This window comes from Mobula birostris, chromosome 13 (genome assembly GCF_030028105.1).
Source record: "Mobula birostris isolate sMobBir1 chromosome 13, sMobBir1.hap1, whole genome shotgun sequence".
Classification (NCBI taxonomy): Eukaryota; Metazoa; Chordata; class Chondrichthyes; order Myliobatiformes; family Myliobatidae; genus Mobula; species Mobula birostris.
The window spans coordinates 17,992,662-18,015,523 of record NC_092382.1 but is presented as its reverse complement, the minus strand read 5'-3'; the positions used below and the strand labels follow the sequence as shown (position 1 = coordinate 18,015,523).

The 22,862-nt window shown below is 45.5% G+C and overlaps 1 protein-coding gene across 2 annotated transcripts in view; it reads right to left on the bottom strand.

Annotated features, from left to right (window-relative positions):
• The window catches only part of LOC140208468 (NACHT, LRR and PYD domains-containing protein 3-like), a 135,108-nt gene that overhangs the window by 86,417 nt on the left and 25,829 nt on the right, over positions 1-22,862 (bottom strand). The window lies entirely within an intron of this gene.

The following is a 22,862-nucleotide window of genomic DNA, read 5'->3' as shown; positions in this document are numbered from 1 at the left end:
ACTAGATACAGTACGGCAACTCCTCGAGTGAGCCCATCCACAAACTGTGTCAAGAATCCTTCCTGGACACACAACACATTCTGCCCCATTGACACACTTTGGAGCGAGGAGGTGGAATCAACATCAGGAAAGTTGAGGTCAACAATGATAACAACCTTGTTGCTTTTGCACCTTTCCCAACGCTGCCAAGTTATCTGCTCTCATTATCCCTGTGGCTTTGGGGGAGGCCTATAGAATACTCCCAGAATGATAGCCCCCTTTCCGTTTCTGACTTTCACCCACATTGATGTCCTCTGTGTATGTCGCTGTGATACCATCCCTAATTAGTACAGAGAATTCCCCCCCCATTCACCCCCCACCCCCATATGTATGATGAAACAACTAAAACCTGGAGCATCAAACACCAATCCTGCCCTTGTAACAGTCAGGTCTCTGTAATGGTGATAACATGCCATCCATTACTCGGATTTCCAGAAACTGCAGATTTTCTCTTTTTTTTTTGATAGGTCATCATTCAGTCATGGTATAAGTCATAATACATAGCAGAATTAGGTAAAATGGTCATTCTAGTCTGCTCCATAATCAATCATGAAGGATTATTTTTCCAACACTGTATTGTTGCTTCCCTGCTATAATACTCAACCCATTTAGCAATCCAGAACATGAATATACCCAACGATAGCCTCCACCACCCTCTGTGACATCAAATTCCACAGATGAACCAACATTTGGCTGAAGTAATTGCTCTCACCTCAGTTTTAAAGTGAAGCTTCTTTATTCTGAGGCAGCACTCTCAGATCCCAGACTCCGTCTAATCAAGACACCCTCTCCATTCCCACTGCATCCAGACTTGCTGTTATTCAGTTGGTGTAAATAATCACCCCCGCCCTAACTTCCACCCCCCCCCACACCAAACCCCAACCACCATCCCTCTGAACCCCACTAAACACAGGCCCAGGTCCATCAAATGCTCCACATGCATAATGCTTATTCTTCAGATTATTCTTGTGAACCTTGTTATCAACAGCTGTACTGAATACATTTCCGGGGAAAACAGGACAATTGGTACCAGGATAATGTACTGGGAAGAGCTGTGCCTTCTTTACTCCTCTGTCAACTCTCACAAAATGTTCCAGGGTGAATGTAATACAGATAAACTGGAATCACTAGAAATGCTCAGCAGGTAAGGAACAGCTGTGGGGAGAGGAAAAAAGTTAGCAATTCGGTTTCCTAACCTTTCATCAGAATGGATTCAAACATCATCCAGTTTTTAGTGGAAAATCTTGGGTTGTTCTCCATGGAGTGGTAGGGACTGAGGGAAGATCGGATGGAGGTTTATAAGATTATGAAAGACATAGATAGAGTAGACGGGGAGTATTGTTTCACTGTTTAGAAATGTCTAATACCAGAGGACATGCAATGAAGGTGTGAGGGAGTAGTTGCAAAGGAAATGTGAGGGTAAGTTTTTCTACTCAGAGAGGTGTGGATGCCTGGAATGCGCTGTCTGTTATGGTGGTGGAAGCCAACACATTGGAAGCTATTAAGAGATGTTTAGGTAGGCACATGGGTGTGAGGAAGATTGAGAGGATATGGACATTGTGTACGTAGGTGTCATTATTTTTTTTGGGGGGGGGGTTGATTTACTTTTTATCTGGTTTGGCACACCATTGCGGCCGATGTGCCTGTTCCTGTGATGTACTGTTCCATGTTCTGTTCTATCTTCAGCATCTTGAGTTTCCCTTTGACTCCCACTGGCAGATAGACAGGTGACAGTGAGGGGGAATTTCCAAAAGTGAATTGAATTCTGAAACCCCGGTCTATTTCTACTGGGGCAAACACAAAATAGCGTATTAATCACAGCCTCTCCCTGCGAGGGATGGAATGGGAACTCATTCTCTGCTTTGCTTCAGAACTTCAGAACCTCAGAACCAAACATCTGAGCACAGAACAGAAATACTCGCTCAACATCTCAAAAACCCGGACAACCTGATCCCCTGATTCATTTTATCTGGGTGAAAACGTGTGGTATCCCAGGATCCAACCTCAGAGGGTCACAGCCCACACCCAGAGCCTCACATATCTTTTCCACATATCACATTGGGTGTTTCCACATCTCACACTGACAGACTCACGCTACCAATATCCAGCCCCTGGAGACGTCTGCTTCACTGCGGAAGGAGGAACATCCAGCCACATCTGTAAAAGCACCAACGTAGACCGAAGCCCAAACACTACCAGTTCCATATTCCTGGAGCCCCCATCCCAAGATTGTATCTCAAGCACCAACTCTCCCAGGGCTCTTTGCTGCCGGTAATATGCGGCAGTGTCTCAGCTAATCCCAGTTCAATCTTCTTGCTGCGTGGGATCTCGCCCAGTACAGCTGGCTGCCATGTTTCCTGCAGTGTAGCAGGAACAAAATGTAAAATTATAAAGTAGAAAATGCTGGGAACTCAGTTCATCAGACTACATCTCTGAAAGGACAAATGGTGGAAGACCCAGTTTCAGAACTGAGACTGTTCGAGATGCTGCCTATCTGCTGAGCGTTTCCAGTATTTTCTCCTCCTTACTTTGAATTTCCTGCAACTGTAGTATTCTCTCCCTCCTCGTTTTAATGCACAGATAGTAACTGATTGTAAAATATCAACAACACCCTAAACAGTAAATGCCACCCCACCCCAACCCATTTGTTAGTTCTCAGTTCATCCTGACCCTGGTGTAATACATCCCATACAGTCAATGCTCACAGCATCCTTTCCTCCCACTGTCACTCTGTTACATTTGCTCCTGAGGCCACTGTCTCTACGCTGAGAGGCGGTGACCACAGAGCGATAAAAAGTACAACACTTGCTGCAGATCTGACAGGCCGTTACCCTGGAAACGGAGGAAGTGGCTCACCGAAAATAACCGAGAAAGGAAACAACAAACTCAACATCAGATGCTGTGAGTTTCATTATTACAAAGATTAACACTGCAGCCATTTTGTAACGGGGAAACTAAAATTGAGATGGCTGTTTTTACCCTGCCTCGTGCTGTATTCAATTAGACCTCTGGTAGTTCTTATTAACAAAGGAAAAAAAAACAACAACAAAAACACACAAAAAAATAAAAAAATAATAAAACAACAACGAATCCTGGAAAATTAAATGAAGTAAAAGGTGAAAGAGAGCACTTTACAACGATGACATAGGTCAGAAGAAAGTTTGCTGATACTGATCAGTGAGGTATCCTAAAATGACACAGCTAGAACAAACAATAAGAAATTTGGCATATACCGTTTGCCCCTGACCAAACTTTATCAATGAGTCATGGAAAGTATCCGATCTGGATACTTCCCGCCTTCGTACGGCTGCTGCTCTGCCCATGAGAAGTTGGAACATCAGAGAACTGTGGACACAGCTGAGCACAACATAGAAACAGGCCGCCCCCACCCCCCATGAACTGTCTCTATATTCCCCGTTGCCTCAGCAAAACAGGAAACAGAATCAAAGTTCTCCACAAACCTGGACATTCTCACCTCTCCCCACCCATCCGGTGGAAGATTAAAAGAAAACAGAAACATACCACTGGGCTGAAGGATGGCCTCCATTTTGCTGTGATATCAAATTGAATGTTCCCAGTATGATAGGACACAGCTTAATAAGATGGACTGTCGACCTCACTATCTAACTCCATGTGACCTTGGACCATATGTCTACCTGCACCGCACTTTCTCTGTAACCATAATGATTTGTTACATTCAGTTATTGTTTTATCTTCCATCACCTCAATGTTCTGTTGTAATGTATTGATTACTATGGATGGTTCGCAAGACAGGTTTTCACTATACCTCGGTACATGACAATAATAAACGATTCCCCACTTTAATTGTGTGGACACATCAAAGAGAACGAGCTTTTCCTCTGGAACATCTGTAGAGAGTTTTCACTAAAGTGTACACACTATTGAGGAACCCACATAGAAATATAGAAACATAGAAAATAAGTGCAGGAGTAGGCCATTCGGCCCTTCGAGCCTGCACCGCCATTCAGTACGATCATGGCTGATCATCCAATTCAGAAACCTTCCCTCCATACCCCCTGATCCCTTTAGCCACAAGGGCCACATCTAACTCCCTCTTAAATATAGCCAATGAACTGGCCTCAACTGTTTCCTGTGGCAGAGAATTCCACAGATTCACCACTCTCTGTTTGAAGAAGTTTTTCCTAATCTCGGTCCTAAAAGGCTTCCCCTTTATCCTCAAACTGTGTCCCCTCGTTCTGGACTTCCCCAACATCGGGAACAATCTTCCTGCATCTCGCCTGTCCAATCCCTGTAGGATTTTATACGTTTCAATAAGATGCCCCCTCAATCTTCTAAATTCCAATGACTATAAGACTAGGCGAACCAGTCTTTCATCATATGAAAGTCCTGCCATACCAGGAATCAATCTGGTGAACCTTCTTTGTACTCCCTCTATGGCAAGGAAGTCTTTCCTCAGAGTAGGGGACCAAAACTGCACACAATACTCCAGGTGTGGTCTCACCAAGGCCTTGTACAACTGCAGTAGTACCTCCCTGCCCCACTATTCGAATCCTCTTGCTATGAATGCCAGCATACCATTCGCCTTTTTCACCGCCTGCTGTACCTGCATGCCCACTTTCAATGACTGGTGTATAATGACACCCAGGACTCGTTGCACCTCCCCTTTTGCTAATCAGCCACCATTCAGATAATATATATATACACACACACACACATAAATGGAATACGCTTAATTCTCACATTAATATGGTCACATACCCGGAAATATCGGCAAGTCGTAACAGGGGAATGGAATCAAGAACAAAATGCCCAGACAGAAAGAGATGACGTCACAGATCTGGATGTCACTGCTGGTCTCAACGGGTGAAAGATAAAACTGCTCATACACGTGGGGTGATGCCCCGAACGTGGAGTTACTGCCATTAATCTTCTCTGTCTGCAAGAGCACAACAGGCCGAATGGCCGCTTCCCGTGTACTGGAACTATGTAAAACAATTGTCGACCCCAGGCATCGCTGCAGGTGAAGTTTAGATCCGCTACCAGGCCGGGTGATGGACATGAAGATCCCCGGGTAAAACTCCACAGATGGGAGTAGTTCCAGCATCCCGCCTCATCCCGCTCCCAGGACTAGAGCAACAGGGGCTGAGCGGAGGCTCATCTCCGGCGGCTCGGTGTGAAGGTCCCACAACCAGGATCGACCCCGGCAAGTTTTGGCCAGCAACCCGGACCGAAACCGCCTGTCCGTGTGACTTAACGATACTCACTACCCATCGTCAGATTTCCCGCTCGGGACCGGCCTCAATACTCACCGATGGGAGCTTCCCCCGCAGACAGTAAATCTTCCCCCGGCTCCCCGCCGACGATCCGCATCAACGCTGAACGGAAAGGAAACCACCGACTGTCGAGACTGAGCATGCGCAGTATGAGCTCCGCGTCTCCAGCGCTGTGGTGGGCGGAGAGCGGTGGTGGGGGAGCGGACACAAACCTGCAGATGCTGCAGCTCCGCGGTAAACGGGATTGGCGAGTCTCTCATGTCAATATTAGAATCAGGTTCAATATCACCGGCACGTGTCATAAAAATGTGTTGCCTTTACGGCAGCAATACTAAGTAATACATAATAACAGAGAAAAACTGTGAACCACAATAAGGACGTGTGTGTGTGTGTGTGTACAATTTTTTGAGAAGCACAGATGAATGCAAGAGGTTCAAATCTCCCGTAAATAGGGTCATACATCGGGAAACAGTGGCTGCACTTCAGCAGGTCATAACGGTAAAATGGGCTGAAAAACAAATGCCCACCCACAGTGGGAGGAGGTGACTAATCTGGACGCCACCGCCTTGTCTGAACGGGCGAAAAATGAAAGATGAAAGATGGGTATAGTCCCGGCATCACCGCCTCATTCCTCCCCCGCCCGTCAGGACGAGAACAACAGGGACTGAGCGGAGGCTCATTTTGGACGGTTCTCTGTGAAGGTCTCACAACCCGGACCGACGCCGGCAGGTTCTGCTCCAGGAAGCGGGGCGAGGCCGCCAATTCGGAGAAGTTAACGGCACTGACTGCCCAAGATCAGGCCTCCCCGCTTGGGACCAGCCTCGATACTCACCGATGTGAACTTGATATCTTCACCCCGCAGTCAGCGATCCCTCCCTCGGCTCAGTAAAGCAGAGCGGAGGGCGGGACTTGGGAAAAAAAGCGGTGTGACGAACCAGCAGCAATAGATTACAAATGGAGTCTGGTTTTGATGTTAAAACCACTATCTTTATTAGTAACTACTTATAATATCTTAACTTAAGCAGGATAAACAAAAGTTAACAGTGTTACGTAGGCACATATGTGTGTGGCTTCCAAGGTAACAAACTTGGAAACAAAGCTAGAGTCTTACGAGGGTGAAATATGCAAGTTCGGTTGTCCACGAAGTGAATAATGGGAGAGAGAGAGAGATATCTGTAATCCCAGGCAAATGCAGAGAGTAGGCGATCACGTCGAATTTCACAGATAAACGGAAGAGCCGTCGTCGAAGATCTTATCCGTTGAATCAATCCAAAGTCCACTCAAATATCTCACCAAAGTGACCTGTCACAGGAATGTCGTCTTCAAGTGGTGACCACATCATATACCCAGGCAAGGGTTAACTTCGAGTGGTCCCACAGGACATTCCTGAACCCACTCCGATGGATTATACGATGTTTGAGACACGCTCATCTGGAGCAATCCTGCCCCGGCAGTTCTTAGTTCCAACTCGTACTCAGACTGCCAGAGTAGCTGTTCGTTCGTTCGTTCGTTCGTTCTCTCTTTCTCTTTCTCTGTCTCTATTTTAATCTGCACAAACTGTGAAAGCTTCTGACTGACGTCATAGTCCCGTCTCACTCAGGCGCTCTTAAAGTAACAGTCCACAGTGCGAAACCGCAGGCCCGTAACACCCGCAACTGCTGCACATCTGCGGTAATGTGTGATCACGTGACCGGTGGGAGGGTCTCCCCTGACAATGTCAGAATCTGGTTTAATATCACCGGCAATGTCCTGGAACGTGTGATCTTTACGGCAGCAGTACAATGTAATTCATCATAGCCGAAAAAAGTAAATTTATAGATGTGTGTGTGTGTGTGTGTGTATTAAATTAAATAAGAGTGCAAAATTTAAATTAAAGCGTAATTAACCGATTCTCCACTGTAGTTGTGTGGAAATATAAGACAGCCTGGATTGCTGATTTAGATCTTCCAGGGGGAGGTTTAATTGTACTGTACACATTTTTGAGAAGTGCAAATAAATGGAAAAGTTGTTAAATCTCGGAAAGATGTGGTCATAGAAACATAGAAAACATACAGCACAATACAGGCCCTTCGGCCCACAAAGCTGTGCTGAACATATCCCTACATTCGAACTACCTGGGTTTTACACATAGCCCTCTATTTTTCTACTGCTGCATATAGTCATCCAGGAGACTATTCAAAGACCCTATCGTTGCCGGCTCCACCATCTCCACCGGCAGCCCATTCCACGCACTCACCACTCTCTGCGTAAAAGTCTTACCCCTGACATCTTCTCTGTATCTGCGTCCAAGCACCTTAAAACTGTGCCCTCTCGTGCTAGCAATTTCAGACCTGGGAAAAAAGCCTCTGAATATCCACACGATCAATGCCTCTCATGATTTTGTACACCTCTAATAAAGATAATTGAGGTCGAATCGTTCGGATAGAGATGGTGCTCGGTACTCGGTGTCGGAGGGCTGATCGGAGCTCGAGGTTTTCTGAAGACTCAGAGTTGACTGTGTTGGAGCATGGCAGGGAGAGTTTTCTTCCTTCTCCCGTCTGCGTGAGATGCGGACTGTTCCTCATCAAGTTATGGTATTGTTGCACTGTTGTAACTATATGTTATAATGTCTTGGTCTGTCCGGTGTTTTGTGATATCACACCGGAGGAAATATTGTATCATTTCTTAATGCATGCATTACTAAATGATAATAAAAGAGGACTGCTAGTCTTCATAATCTAATTTTACAAATTATCCAGCTGCTGCTGGGTGATCAGATTAAATCGGTTATTTCCCTCAGTCCTATTTCTCGGAGCACTGTAACTGCAGATTCCAAATATAGTTGTAAACTGTACCGAAATTTCGACCCTCCTTGTGGAACACGGCTGCCCGCTGCCTTCCGGCCAGAATTCACTCTAATCATCTGCCTCCTGTGAGTAAGCCAATTGTGAACCAATCAGCCAGGTTTCCCTGTGTCCCATGCCTCCTGACTTTCTGAATGAGTCCACAATGGGGAACTGATCAAACGCCTGACCAAAATTAATGCACCCACATCGACAGTTCTGATTCTTCTGTTTGTTTTAATTTCACTTTTTCAAATAATTCTGTCTGGCTCAGAAAGGACTACACGTCCCTGAATTGTAGTCTGTGTTGCGTATTAATGATAATTTTGTTTTTGTTCCACAACACTCTTTGCCCTCTCATTCACTATACCAGTCCCACCCTGGTCTGACTGTCCAAATGCACCAACTCTCACTTGTTCAAGTTGAAAACTACTGACCATTTCTCAGACCATTTCCGTAACTAACCAAGATGTCTTGGAAATTCATTGTAACCTGTTGCAATATCAGCTAGACTCCCGAAATTAGTATCAAACTGGCTAACCGTGCCATGTACATTCTTATACAAATCAATGGCATGAATAACAAATTAATCAGGTCTCGACACTGACACACACATCCCACTCGTCACAGGCCTCCATTCGCTAAATCCATCTTCAATCATCACCCTCTGCTTCTTGTTCTCGATCCCGGTGTGAATCCACCTCGCTAGCTCCCCGTGAATCCCATGTGACCAAACCTTCCAGATCAGCTGCCATGCGGGATCTCCTTACAGACATTTCCAAAGTTCAGATGAACAACATCACTGCCCTATTTCATCAATCCTCATAGTTAGCTCTTCAAAAACCTCCAGAATACTTGAGAGGTATGATGTCCCACTGGGTGTGCAGACGGCAATTTCCCCATAACCAATGTCCAACCGCCTCAGACTTCAGCTTCACTGCAGACTGAGGAAATTCCAAACCAGCTGTCGAATTACCAACCTGGACTGAAGCCTGTATACTGCCAGTTCCATATTCTCAGAGTCACCTGCCCAATATTATCACCCGTACAAAGACGCTCTGGTGCCGGTGATTTGCCGTGATGTTCCTACTATTTCCAATTCACAAACTGAGATGGAACTGGAACCTAATGACCCTCTGCCGTGGCCAGTGGTCAGGCTGGTTCCCCGGTCTGTAGATTGTGAGAGGATGCAGATACACTTCAGCTTGTTTCCAACGACTAAACTGAGCACATTTGATCACAATGCCATTGCTGTGTGGGATCTTGCCCAGCACAGCTATCTGCCATGTTTCCCCTCAGTGTAGCAGGAACAAAATGTAACATTATAAAGTAGAAAATTATGAGAACTCAGTACATCAGTTTACATCTATGAAAGGAGAAATGGTGGAAGACCCAATATCAGAACTGGAACTGTCCAAGATGCTGTCGATCTGCTGAGCTTTTCCAGTATTTTCGTCATCTTACTTCAAATTTCCTGCAACTGTAGTATTCTCTCCCTCTTCATTTTAATGCACAGATGGTAACTGATTGCAAAATATCAGCAACGCGCTAAAATCTAAATACCACCCCACTCCAATCAGTTCGTTATTTCATAGTTCATTCTGACCTTGGTGTAATACATTCCATACAGTCAATGCTCACAGCATCCTTTCCTCCCACTGTCACTCTGTTACATTTGCTCCTGAGGCCACTGTCTCTACGCTGAGAGCCGGTGACCACAGAGTGATAAAAAGTACAACACTTGCTGCAGCTCTGACGGGCTGTTACCCTGGAAACGGAGGAAGTGGCTCACCGAAAATAACCGAAAAAGGAAACAACAAACTCAACATCAGATGCTGAGAGTTTCATTATTACAAAGATTAACACTGCAGCCATTTTGTAACGGGGAAACTAAAATTGAAATGGCTGTTTTTACCCTGCCACATGCTGTACTCAATTAAACCTCTGGTATTTCCAGCTATCAAAAAAAAACAAACAAAAAAAAACACACAATCCTGGAAAAGATGCAAAACAAAACTTCACAATGAAGGCAAAGTTTAGAAGAGAGATTGCTGAAATATATCATTGCGGCAATGGGATACAGACTGGACAGAGGTTGAACAAGATAAGCAGGGAATGAGCAGATGAAACCAGGTGGGAAAAGGAATGTCGTCCAGTAATACACAGATACTGAAATAATAGTACACACTACTAGATAACAGATTCCAATATTACAAAGCCAGAACAAACAATAAAAACTTTGGTATATGTCCTTTTCCACTCTACACATTTTATCAATGTTCCGCAGAGAGTATCCCATCCGGGTACTTCACATCTTCACACGGCTACCGCTCTTCCTTTAACTGAATGAAATAGCGGAGAACTGTGGACACAGCTGAGCACATCATAGAAACCAACTTCCCCTCCATGGACTCAGTCTACACTCCCCACTGCCTCAGTAAATCAGCCAACATAATGAAAGATCCCCACAACCTGAACATTCTCACTTCTCACCCTCCCACTGGGGCGAAGATAAAATAAAACAGAAACATACCACCCAGGCTCCGTGACGGTGTCCATTCGGCTGTGATAAGCGAACTGAATGTTCCCCAGCGGGATGAGTGGACTCCTGACCTCACAGTCTAAATCGATGTGACCTTGTACTACATATCTACCTGCACTGTACTTCCTCTGTAACCAGAATGAGTTGTCACACTCTGGTATCGTTTTACCTCAATGTACTGCTGTAATATATTCATGTGTATGGATAATACCGAAGACACGGTTTTCACTCTACTTCTGTACATGTAAATCAAACTAAAGATTCCCCATTTTAATCGAGTGGAAATATTAGACACCTGGCTTGCTCCTTTGGAACTTCTGGAGGGAGTGTACACATTTCCGACAAACCCAGATAGATGAAAATAGAAGACTTAATTCTCGCATTAATAGGGCCAGATATTGAGAAGCATTTCGGCAAGTAATAGCAAAGGAAAAAAGATGGAAATAAACTTCCCAGTCCCCGAGAGGACGTGAGAGATCTGGATCTCACTGTCCTGTCTGAAAGGGGAAAGATGAAACTACTCATACACGTGGATCAGTGTCCCGAGGGTGCGATTACTCTGTTTAACCCTCGAGTCTGCAAGAACACAACAAGCCGAACGGCCGCTTCCAGTGTAAAACAATTATCGACCCCAGGTATCGATCTCGGTGAAGTTTGGATCCGATACCTGGCCGGCTGATGGGGGTAAAGTTTTGCAGGTACAACTGAACGGATGGGTTCAGTCTCGGCATCACCACCTCATCCCGCTCCTGGGACCAGAACAACCGGGGCTGAGCGGCGGCTCATCTCAGGCGGTTCGGTGTGACGGTCCCATAACACAGACCGACCATGACAGGTTGTGTCCAGGAAGCGGGACGAGGCTGCCAGTTCGAGGAAGTTAACGGGACTCTCTGCCCAACAAAAGTTCCCTCCTCCACGGGATCGGTTTCAGAACTCATCGATGGGAAATTGTCGGTCTCGTTCTCCCCTCGGGACCAAACGGCGATCCGATTCAACAGAGAACGGAAAGTAAACCATTGCCCACCCGGAGACTGTGAGAGCGGCGGCGGGGCCGCGGAAGCAATCGGAAGCAGATCAGCGTTTGAAATGGGAGCAAGAAACTGGATCACGTGATGGGTGGAGGGTCTCCTGTCTGAGCCGGTTCCTCAGCTCCTCGGTTCCCACACTCTGCCCGACCTACCTGCCGCACTACACATGTAATTTCATATTTCCACCAGCTTCATTTTAAATTTTTCTACGGTACCTTCGCCGTCTCCATCGCTCGCCGCAACCCACCTCGTCTGACACACAATTCAGACCTGAACAGGTATTGTACAGGTTTCATTCATATAACTTCTATGTTTATAAACACTGATTTCTATTTACATTCCTCCGGCCTCACTGGACAGGAACACTGAAACATCAAGTGAGAAACAGCAGGAGGTGGCCATTCAGCCCCTCCAACCATCAACAAAATGACGGCTGCTCTCCCATCTCAGCCACATGTTTCTGCCCGATCCTCATTTCCTCGGTCTTCACACATCTGCCGGCCTCTGTTTTATGTGAAGACGATCAGAGATCGTCATCGTCCTCCAGGGATCAGTCTGCTGAATCTCTGAAACAAATACTCTCTAATCTCCTTGATAATCCTCCATGGAATTAAAATCCATCTTCTGCAGCCCCGTGTTGCCCCAACCACTCACTTCCCACCCCCGTTACTATTTCCACCTTCCCACCTTCCCCCTCACCTGGATCCACCTCTCACTCCCCAGCTCTTGCCCCATCCCCACCCCTCACCTTTTTTCTCTGACTATTTCCCGTCCACTCTCAGTCCAGAGGGAGGGTCTCGGCCCGAAATGTTGACTGTCCATTTCCCTCCATAGATGCTGCCTGAACCACTGAGTTTTGCCGGCAGTTTGTTGTTTGGTCTGTGTAACCCGTGTTAGTATGGGGAGCGGGATTTTACACCATATTTCAGCACAATCTCACCAAAGCCTGAATAATTGTTACGGTAATTACCAGACTTAAACATGAGAAGCCTGCAAATGCTGGAAATCCAAAGCAACACACAAAATGCTGGAGAAACTCAGCGTATCAGGCAGTATCTATGGAAAAGAGTAAACCGTCGACATTTTGGGCAAAGAGCCTTCTTCGTTACTGAGGAAGGAGAAGGAAGATATCTGAATAAAAACAGGTAGGGGAAAAGAGGCGAGCTGGAAGGTGATAGGTGAAGTCAAGTGTCGTACAGGTCAAGGGCTGGAGATGAAAGAATCAGAGACGTGTTAAAAGGAGAAAGGTGAAGGAAGGGATCCAGGGAGAAGTGATAGGCCGGCGAGAAGAAATGAAAGTTCACAGTGTGGAATAGAGAAGTTTGCGGGGTGGGTGATTTGTTTACTGGAAGGAGAATTCAATATTCATATAATCAGGTTGTGGGATGGAATACAAAATGTTGCTCCTCCGCTCTGAGGGTGGTCTGATCTTGGCACAAAAGGAGGTCATAAATCGAGACATCGGAATGGGAATCAGAATTAAAATGTTTGGCCACTGTGAAGTCCCCCTTGTGGTAGATGATACCGAGATGCTCAACAAAACGGTCTCCCAACTTATGGCGGGTCTCACCAATGTAAAGGAGGCCGCATCGGAAGCATAGGACACAATGGATGACCCCAGCAGATTCGCAGGTGAAATGTTGCCTCACCTGGAAGGACTGCTTTGGCCTCTGAATGGAGGTGAGGGAGGAGGCGTACGGGTCGGTGTAGTACTTAGGCCGCTTGTAGTGATAAGTGGGTGGAGGGAGATTAGTGAGGAGGGATGAATGAACAAGGGAATTGTGGAGGGAGTGATCCCTGTTGAAGGAAGAAGGCAGGGTGGGAGCAAGGAAGCTAAAGATATGATTAGTTGTAAGATCTATTTGGAGATGGTGGAAGTTGCAGAGGCTGAAGGGGTGGTAATTAAGGACAACAGGAACTCTATCACTATTATAGTGGTGGGAAGATGGGGTGAGCAGGAACGGAAGGAAAATGGAGGAGAAATGAGTGAGGACAGCATCAATAGTGGAAATAGGACAGCCACATGATGGGAACAGATGTGGCGGAAGCGAAGAATAATATAATGTACTTTTGACCTTCACCCTACCCACTGCACCTGAGTCCCTCACCATTTAATCACACTCAGTGTTTCTGTTTCTCCGACAGAAGTGGTAATCTCACATTTCCCACATCGGGCTCCAGCTGGCCTGTTGTTCCCACTCTCTTCTTTTGCCTCCGTCACCCCGAAACCTCTCGACAACAGACACAGAACATAGCACAGTACAGCACAGGAACAGGCTCTTCTGCCCACAATGGTGTTCTGAACCAAGTAAATTAGTAATCAAATGTCCAACTAAACTAATCATTTCTGCCTGCACCATGTTCACAATCCTTCCATTTCCCTCACATTCACGTGACAATCTAAACACCTCTTACCAATCCCCAATATATCTGCCTCCACCACCACAGCAGGCAGCACATTCCAGTCGCACCACTCTGTGGGGGGAAAACTTACCTCTCACATCCTCTTTGACACCACCTCACCTTAAATGCAAGCATTAGATATTTCAACCATGAGAGAAAGTTATTGTCTATCTACACTACCTATGCTTCTCATAATCTTATAAACCTCTACCTAGTCTCAGGCCAGCCTGCACCACACTAGAGAAACAATCCAAGTTTTACACTGGAATGATCGAAGTGTCCTGGGAAATGGACTTGTGTGGAACATTCAATTTAAATTCATTCTCCTACAGCACAGAGTTTGTCCTACCTCTCGTTACAGCTCATGCCTTACAACCAACGTCCACCCACCCGACCGGAAACTTCTGCTTCATTGCAGAAGGAAGAAAATCCAGCCCCATTTGCAGAAGCACGAAGCCAAAGACAAAGTCCAGACACTGCCAGTTCCATAATCCTGGAGCCCGATCCCAGGATTTTAGTCCAATCACCAACACTCTCAGGACTCTTCCCAGTCGGTAATACGCTGCGGTGTCTTGTCTGTTCCCAGTTCTAAAACTAACACCTCCCTCGTCCCAAACAGAACTGGAACCTGATGATGCTTTAACTGGGCAGGGAACCCAGGCTATGGGTCACCAGCAGCTGGGAATATATTTTAACTTTTCTCCAGCAGGTAAATTGAGTACATTTGTTCACCATGTTATTGCTGAGCGGGATCTGGAGCAGAGCAATTCGCCACCACAACTCCCGTAGTGTAACAAGAACAAAATCTTTTAATATAAAATTGAAAATAAATCACTGGAAGCTCACTACAGGTTTTTCTTCTTTTTGATGTACAAATATTGACTGACTGCAAGATGTTAGCGACATTCTAATCAGATTTGTATAAATGCAATCCCTACATTCATTAGTTATCTTCTTCATTCCAACAAAGGATTCACATTCCAGGCAGTGAATGCTCAAGGCATCCGGGCATCCACACCGGCTCCAGAGGCCACTGAGGGGCGGTGACCAGAGAGCAATAGAAATGTTCCAAACTCCTTGCAGCTCTGGTGGGCTGTTACCCTGGTGATGGAGGAAGTGGTTCAGGAGAACTAAGTGAAATAAGAAATAACAGACTCAACCTGACATGCTTTGAGCTTCATTATGACAAAGATGAACAAAGAACACTCGGCCATTTTGTAATGGGGAAGCTAAAATTCCAATGTCTGTTTTAACCCTGTATCGGGGTGCATCCAGTAAATCTGTTGGTAGTTCCATCCCTACAGAACTTCCAGCAGTGCAGAAGCTGTTCCGAAATCAAAACACGCTGTTGGATGCCGCTTGTCTGTTCCAAATGTCACTATAGGATATTTACAAAGTCCATCACACAATGCATTGTGGTGATAACCATTAAGTGTCCTTCTCTGTTCAACTGAGTGTTTAAAAATTCCATCATATTCTTGTGTCTGCAAATAACTTATAACTACAATCAACCACAGGCATTGATGTAGGTTTTATTCAGATCCTGCTACTGGACAGATTGATGGCAGGGAAGCTCCCCAGATACAATTGAATGGGTTGAGATTGTGACCTCAGATACAATATTCCCTTCCTGTTAAAAACTTCTTGAACCCATCCACTCCATCCAGACCTCATGATTTCATTGAGGTTCCTGTTCCCAGAGTCACCATCCCACCATTGAGAACAGACCCAGAGACACCAAATTCCCCTCATACTTAAAACCTTTCATTCCAGAATCACTCTTGTGAACTTTGTAAACGAAAACTGGAATAAGCACATTTCCATGAATAACAGAAAATTTGCTGGCTGGATAATTTATTCAGAAAACCTGTGTTTTCCATACTGCCCCAATAGCTGTCTCAAGCTATCTCCTGATGATCTGATATATCTGTGCGTGGAGCCGAAAGAGATGGGAAGATCTTTAATGATAACTCTGTGCCTGAATTTACTTGGGAGTTAGATATAGAAACGAGGAACGTTAGTTAAGTCATAGATTGTATAGGGATTACACATCAGGAGCTTGCTGTCTTGATATGAATTAGGATGTATAAATCCCCTGGGCCTGAGAAGGTGTACCTCGGACCTTATGGCAGGCTAGTGCAGAGACTACAGGAGCCCTGGCAGACACGGAATGTTTCAAAGGTATGGTTAATATCAGAGAAATATCTACAATATACTTCCGGAAATCATTTGTCTTTGCAACCATGTTGCTGGTATTTAAGGAACTGAGTTACTGGGGTAGGTTTGAACTGTTATAAACTGATTCCCTGATGCACAGAATGACGGCAGATGTTAGCAGGGGTTCCCAATCCTTCTTATGCCATGGACCCCTACCATTAACCATGGCATCCGTGGACCCCAGGTTGGGAATACCTGCTAGAGGTATACAAAACTACGATGGTAGAAATAGTGTGAATGCGTGCAGGCCTTTGGCCTTCAGGTTGGGTAAGGTCATGGGTTTAGGACAAAAAGTGAAATATTTAAAGGGAATTTGAGGACCAACTCCTTCACTCAGAAGGTGGTGCAAATGTGGATGCAGGTTCAATTGCAGTATTGAAGAGAAGTTTGTGTGGGTACATGGATGAGGGAGGTATAGATGTCTATGGTCTGGGTGCACGTGGATGGGTCCAGGCAGAGAATGGCACAGATTAGATGGGCCGAAAGCCCTGTTTCTGTGCGGTAAGAGAATGAATTACATTGTGCGTCCTACACAAGTCCATTTCCCAGGAGACTTCAATCATTCCAACGAAATCTTCTAAAAAACTGCAAATACAAGAAATACTCTACAGATAAAGAATATCTGTGGAGAGGAACAAAGTTAATGCTTCAGCTCCAACACCCCGTGTCAGAATAGCTACAAACAATTTCTGATTTGATTTCAGGTCTCCAGCATCTTGAGTGTTGCTTTAATTTCCAGCTGCTCACAGACAGATGACAGTGAATGGGAATTTCCAAACACGGTGACAATACTGAACCCGAGGTAGATAACCAACAATGCAAACACTGAACAGATCATTCCAGATAGTCACTACCTCTGTGTATTGAGATTACCTCGCAGGTCTATTCGATCTCTCTGATCTTTGGTACGTGTGCCCATTCAGCCGTTCTAACCATCAACAAGATGGCGGCTGCTCTCCCGTCTCAGACACATGTTTCTGCCCCATCCTTATTTCCTCCATCCCTTCAATCTCCACACATCTGCCGACCTCTGCTATACGTGAGGACGATCACTGAGTCTTCACCACCCTCTGTGGTGGGGATTTACAGACATTCACCACCCTTGGAGTGGGGACATTTCCCCTCATCTCAGTCCCGGACAGTCCACCCCCTTTTTCAGAGACTGGGATCCCTGGTTCAACCGGTAATGATGTTGTGCATTTTAATGTGTTCACCTCTCAGTCCTCGATTCTCCAAATGGAAGGGTAATCGCATTTGATCTTTCTTCATATGATGACTCACCACTCCAGGGATCAGTCTGGTGAATCTTCATTGCACTCTCCAATGTCTTTGTTAATCCTCTATGGAATTAATTTCCAATGACTGCAGCCCCATGTTTCCCCCTACCTACTCTTATCCCACCCCTGACACTACCTCCACCTTCCCACCTCGCCTCTCACGTGCATCCACTTCTCACTCCCCAGTTCTTGCCCCATCCCCACCCCTCACCTCTCTTCTCAATTTCCCATCTACTCTCAGTCTTAAATACCCCCGACCTGGCTCCACAGCTGCCTCTGCTAATTTCACAAATTCACTACACTCTGACTTTGTCTGTATCTCTGTTATAAATAGACGCCCCTCTATCCTGAGGCTGATTCACCATTTTAATTGTGTGGAATTTGACCGCCTGGATTGCTGATTGGGATCTTCTGTCGGGAGAATTAAGTGAAATGCATGCATCTTTCAGTAGCCCGGATAGCTGGATAATAATGAATAAATGGCCGACAGGTCGGGGAAGTTAACAGGACACACTGCCCAACATCAGACCACCCATGTCAACACTCGTGTCAGTACTCAGTGATGGAAATGTGGTCTCTCCCCCGGAGGACCCTGTACCTCTCCCGATCCCACAGACGATCCGCTTCAATAACGAACAGGAAATAACCACCGCCCTCCGGGGGCTGTGTGCATGCGCAGAGTGATTATTGCGCAATCAGAGCGGAGGGTCTCCCCAGGGAACAAATTCCAGTGACTCACTCCGTGGGGGAAAATCAAACTTACCCCTCACATCTCCTTTAACCTACCCACTCTCACTTTAAATGCATGGCCTCTTATCTCATATATTTCAACCCCGGGAAAAAAGATATTGTCTATCTACTCTATAGATGTCTCTCATGAACTTATAAACGTCTATCAAGTCTCACCCCAGCCTGCGTGTGTCCAGAGAAAACAACACAAGTTTGTCCAGCCTCTCGTTATAGCTCATGCGATCTAATCCAGGCAATATCCTGGTAAACCTCTTCAAAGCCCCAACATCCTTCCTAGAATGGGGGCAACCAGAACTGTATGAATTACTCCAGATGTGGTCTAACTAGTTTTATAAAGCTGCAACACAACTTCCCGACTTTTCAACTCAGTGCTTCAACTAATAAGGACAACCACGCCATTTGCCTTCTTAACCACCCGATCTAACTGTGCAGTCTCTTTCAGGGAGCGATGAACTTAGAGTCTAAAATCCCTCTGATCATCAACACTGTTCAGGGTTTTGCATTTAACAGTGTACTGTCTCTACATTCGAACTACAGGTCTGCCAAGATGATCTTCACCAATCAAATCTCACTGAGATTTCTCAGGTCCTGTTGAATTTATTGCCAAGTGCATAAGTACGGGAAGGTACAGGTACAGAGAAACATTGACTTGCAGCAGCATCACAGGCAGGTGCATTCAGATAACACACAGAACAGAAATTATACAATTCTCTGTCAGTAACAATATAGAAATATGTTTTACGTCATCCTGCTAACAGGACCAGAACAACAGGGGCTGAGTGGCGGCTCATCTCAGACGGTTCGGTGTGAAGGTCTCACATCTCGGACCGACCCCGGCAGATTCTGTCAAGGAAGCGAGGCGAGGCCGCCAGTTCGGGAAAGTTCATCCCCTCCCGCTTCAGGTTTCACCGATCACCTTGTGTTTCTCTCTCCCTTTCCCACCCCCACCTTTTATTCTCCAGTCCTGCCGAAGGGTTTCCACCTGTAACGTCCCAATTCACTCTCACTATGGAATGAGCAAAGTCACTTTAACCCTTTCTCCAGCAGGGAAACCGATAATACCTATACCCTGATATAGGAGACACCACTTACATCTGATCCCGTAACCGGATGGTGTTCAGTGCGGTGCCGGGTAACCACAGTCTGACTTCCTGGATGAGCGATAATGGACCTGGATCAGAGTGCTTAAGCTGCACAGACAGTTCAGTCTGAGATGAGGCATAAATTGACATTTTCGGACTCCAATGGGTGCTAAATAACTCGCACATCACCTGACAACAGATGACGGGCGCGCGAGGTTTCCCAAATGGTCTCATCGTGAGCCCGGGAGCGCGAGAGTAATGAGCTCCGCGAGAGCGCGCGTGTCGGGCAGTGGGCGGGGCGGTGAGCTGAGCTGGTGCGCGAGAGCCCCAGGGAGTCTGCACCGGGATTGACAGGGAACGGGGAGCGTGTCTCTCGGTCCGATACCGTGCTGTCCAGCACCCCGAGTTAGTCATAAATCCGACCCCCTAACGCAGCTGGGGCACATAAATAACCCACAAAGCTGGACTGTACCTCCTCCTAAAGATGCCGCCTGGCCTGCTGCGTACACCAGCAACTTTGATATGTTTGCGTAAGTAATTAATGTTTGTTTTCAGTTCAAATACATAAATAAAGTCCTATCTCCCTCCAATGCAATCATTATACCAGCTTACATTAATTAAATTGTCAGAGTTTTTTCTGGTCAGCGGACCAACATGCATAACCGGACCACACGGGCCCCTCAAAACTGCTGATGCAGATACTGACATCATTGCTGAACTGATCCAAAATTTCATCATGCATTCCCCATGTCCATCCCTGTAATACTTCAAACCCGCTGTTTATCAATAATCTCGGCCTTCGACAGAATCAAAGACTTAGCGTCCACTGGCGATAAACGAGAAGAGTTCAAATAGCTCACAATCGACACAGGAACAATAGATGTATTCGTCTGAAATAAGAAACTCTGAAAACGGAATGTGTGTCCGCTGTACAGCTCTCACACCCTTGCTTTGAAACAGGAGGCCATTGTTTTAGAACTGATCTTAATCTTTACCTAACCTGTGGAAAATGTAAATCATGCAAGCAGGAAACAGTTGGAACACAAAAGGCACCACAGCCAGAAGCGATTTCAAAAAAACAAAAATCTCCTTGATCGCTGATCCAATGCACAGACAACTCGGCGTTTGGACATAAAGATCGGAAATAAATATCAGAAGCTGAATTATTTCACCTTAATTCCCGAAGAATACTCTGATAGTGTGGATACGGTGTATCGTTTCTTACAAATAACCCCGGCCACCGCCCCACACGGATCTCTCGTAACCATGGTAACAGACACAACACTGGAGGAACTCAGCAGGTCAGGCAGCTCTATGGATGGGTGTAAACAGTCGACATTACGGACCGAGTCCCTTCATCAGGACTGGAATGGAAAGGGGAAGCGGGCAGATGATTGACTGATTTGGAAGGTGCGGTTTGTTGTTCTGTGAGACTCAGTGCTCAGGGTCTGTGAGCAAGCAGCAGCCTGTCCCGGCACATTCCTGAGAACAGGGAGCGGCCGTTAGACCCTGGCCGTTAGGCCATTTCTGTGGGTAGGTTATTAAACTGCACACAATACTCCAAATTAGGCCTCATAACCCTCTTAAATCATGCAATCTCCTGTACTGAATACTTTAATTTATGAAGGCCAATGTGCCAAAGATTTCTTCACTACCTTATTTAGTTGTGCCGCCACTTTCAATGGATTGTGGACCTGTATTCCCGGGCGCCTTTATTCTACCGCACTCCTCAGTGCCCTACTGCTCACTGTGTAGTCCTATCCTGGTTGATCCTACCGAAGTGCAACAGCTGACAGGTCTGCATCCAATTCCATCTGACATTTCCCTCCTGATACAGATCCCGCTGCAAACCCTGATAGTCTTCAATCGCTGTCAAATACACCCTAAACCTTGGTGTCACCCACAAATTTGCTGATCCGGTTAATCTAATTATCATCGAGGTCATTGATATAGATGACAAACAACGGATGTCAGCACCGATCCCTGCGGAATTCCACCAGTCACAGGTCTCCAGTCAGAGCGGCAACCATCTGCTACCACTATTTGCCTTCCTCCTCCATGCCAACGTCTACTCCCATTTACTACCTCACCCTCAACACCAAGAGAATAAAATTTATTAATCAACACCCTATGCAGGACCTTGTCAAATGCCCATTTAGAAAATATCCAGTGCCTTTCCTTCATCAACTTTCCTGGTAACATTCCTCGTGCCTTCTTCAAAAAACTCAGTAAGATTGTCTAGAACACATGAAGTCATGTTGGATATCCTTAATCAGTCCTGTTTATTTAAATACTCCTATATCCCGTCCTTCCAAGGTCTTCCCACGACTGATGTCAGGCACACTGGCCTATAATTTCCTGGTTAATTTTGGAGCCTTTTTTAAACAGCAGATCAAAATTAGCTATCCTCCAATCTTCTGGTACTTCCCCTGTCTTTGAGCATAACATAAACATATCAGCTACGTCCCTGTAATTTCTGCATTCGCATCCATTGGGGTCCGATGGCTGAACTTCTTAGTCGCTGGGGATATATACACTCGAATTTGCCCAATATGCCAAACACTTACTCATTCATACTCTGTATAACATCCATGGCCTCACTTCTCCTTTGCCTCACTTCTATAGATTCTCTTCCTGAGTGAACACAGAAGCAAAAATCCACTTAAGAACTCCTCTATCTTTTTTTGCTCCATGCGTACATTACCATTCTAATAATCCAGATGATCAATTGTGCACCCTGCAATCTTTTGCTTTTAAAATATCGGTATAATCCCTCACCTTGTCTGCTAGGACAACCTTATGCCACCCGATAGCCATTCTTTCCTCAATGTTATCCTGTATTTCCTCGACTCTAAAAGTACCTCACATTTTTTCTACCTGCCTACACCTGTTATGCACCTATTTTTTTTCTATACCAGGGCCTTAATCTCTCTTGATAAACTGGTATATTTACCTTTTATTCGGACAGGCACATAAATACATTGAAGTCTACAAATTGTATCTTTCAAGGTTTCCCATTTACCAAGTATTCATTTGTCAGAATATAGCCAATTCACACTAGTCAGATTCTTTCTCATAACATCAAAATTGTTCTTTCTCCAATTCAGCATCTCAACCCATGGAGCAGAGCTATCGTTGTCCACACTTCCTTTGAATCTGATGACATTGTGATCACCGATACAAAGAATTTCCCTACACAGACTTCTGTTACATGTGTCCTGTCCCAGTCCCTAATGGGAGATCAAGAATCACACTTGAGTCTTTGGGACTTCAATGTACTGATTAACAAAACTTTTCTGAAGACATTTGTCAAATACATGAGTACATCTACTTAATTTACAGTATGAGAGTTCCAGTCCGTATGTGGAAGGTTAAAATCAAATTATAACCAATTATGTTTCTTGCAATTTTCTGTAATGTCTACTAATTTGTTCCTCTAAATCCCTC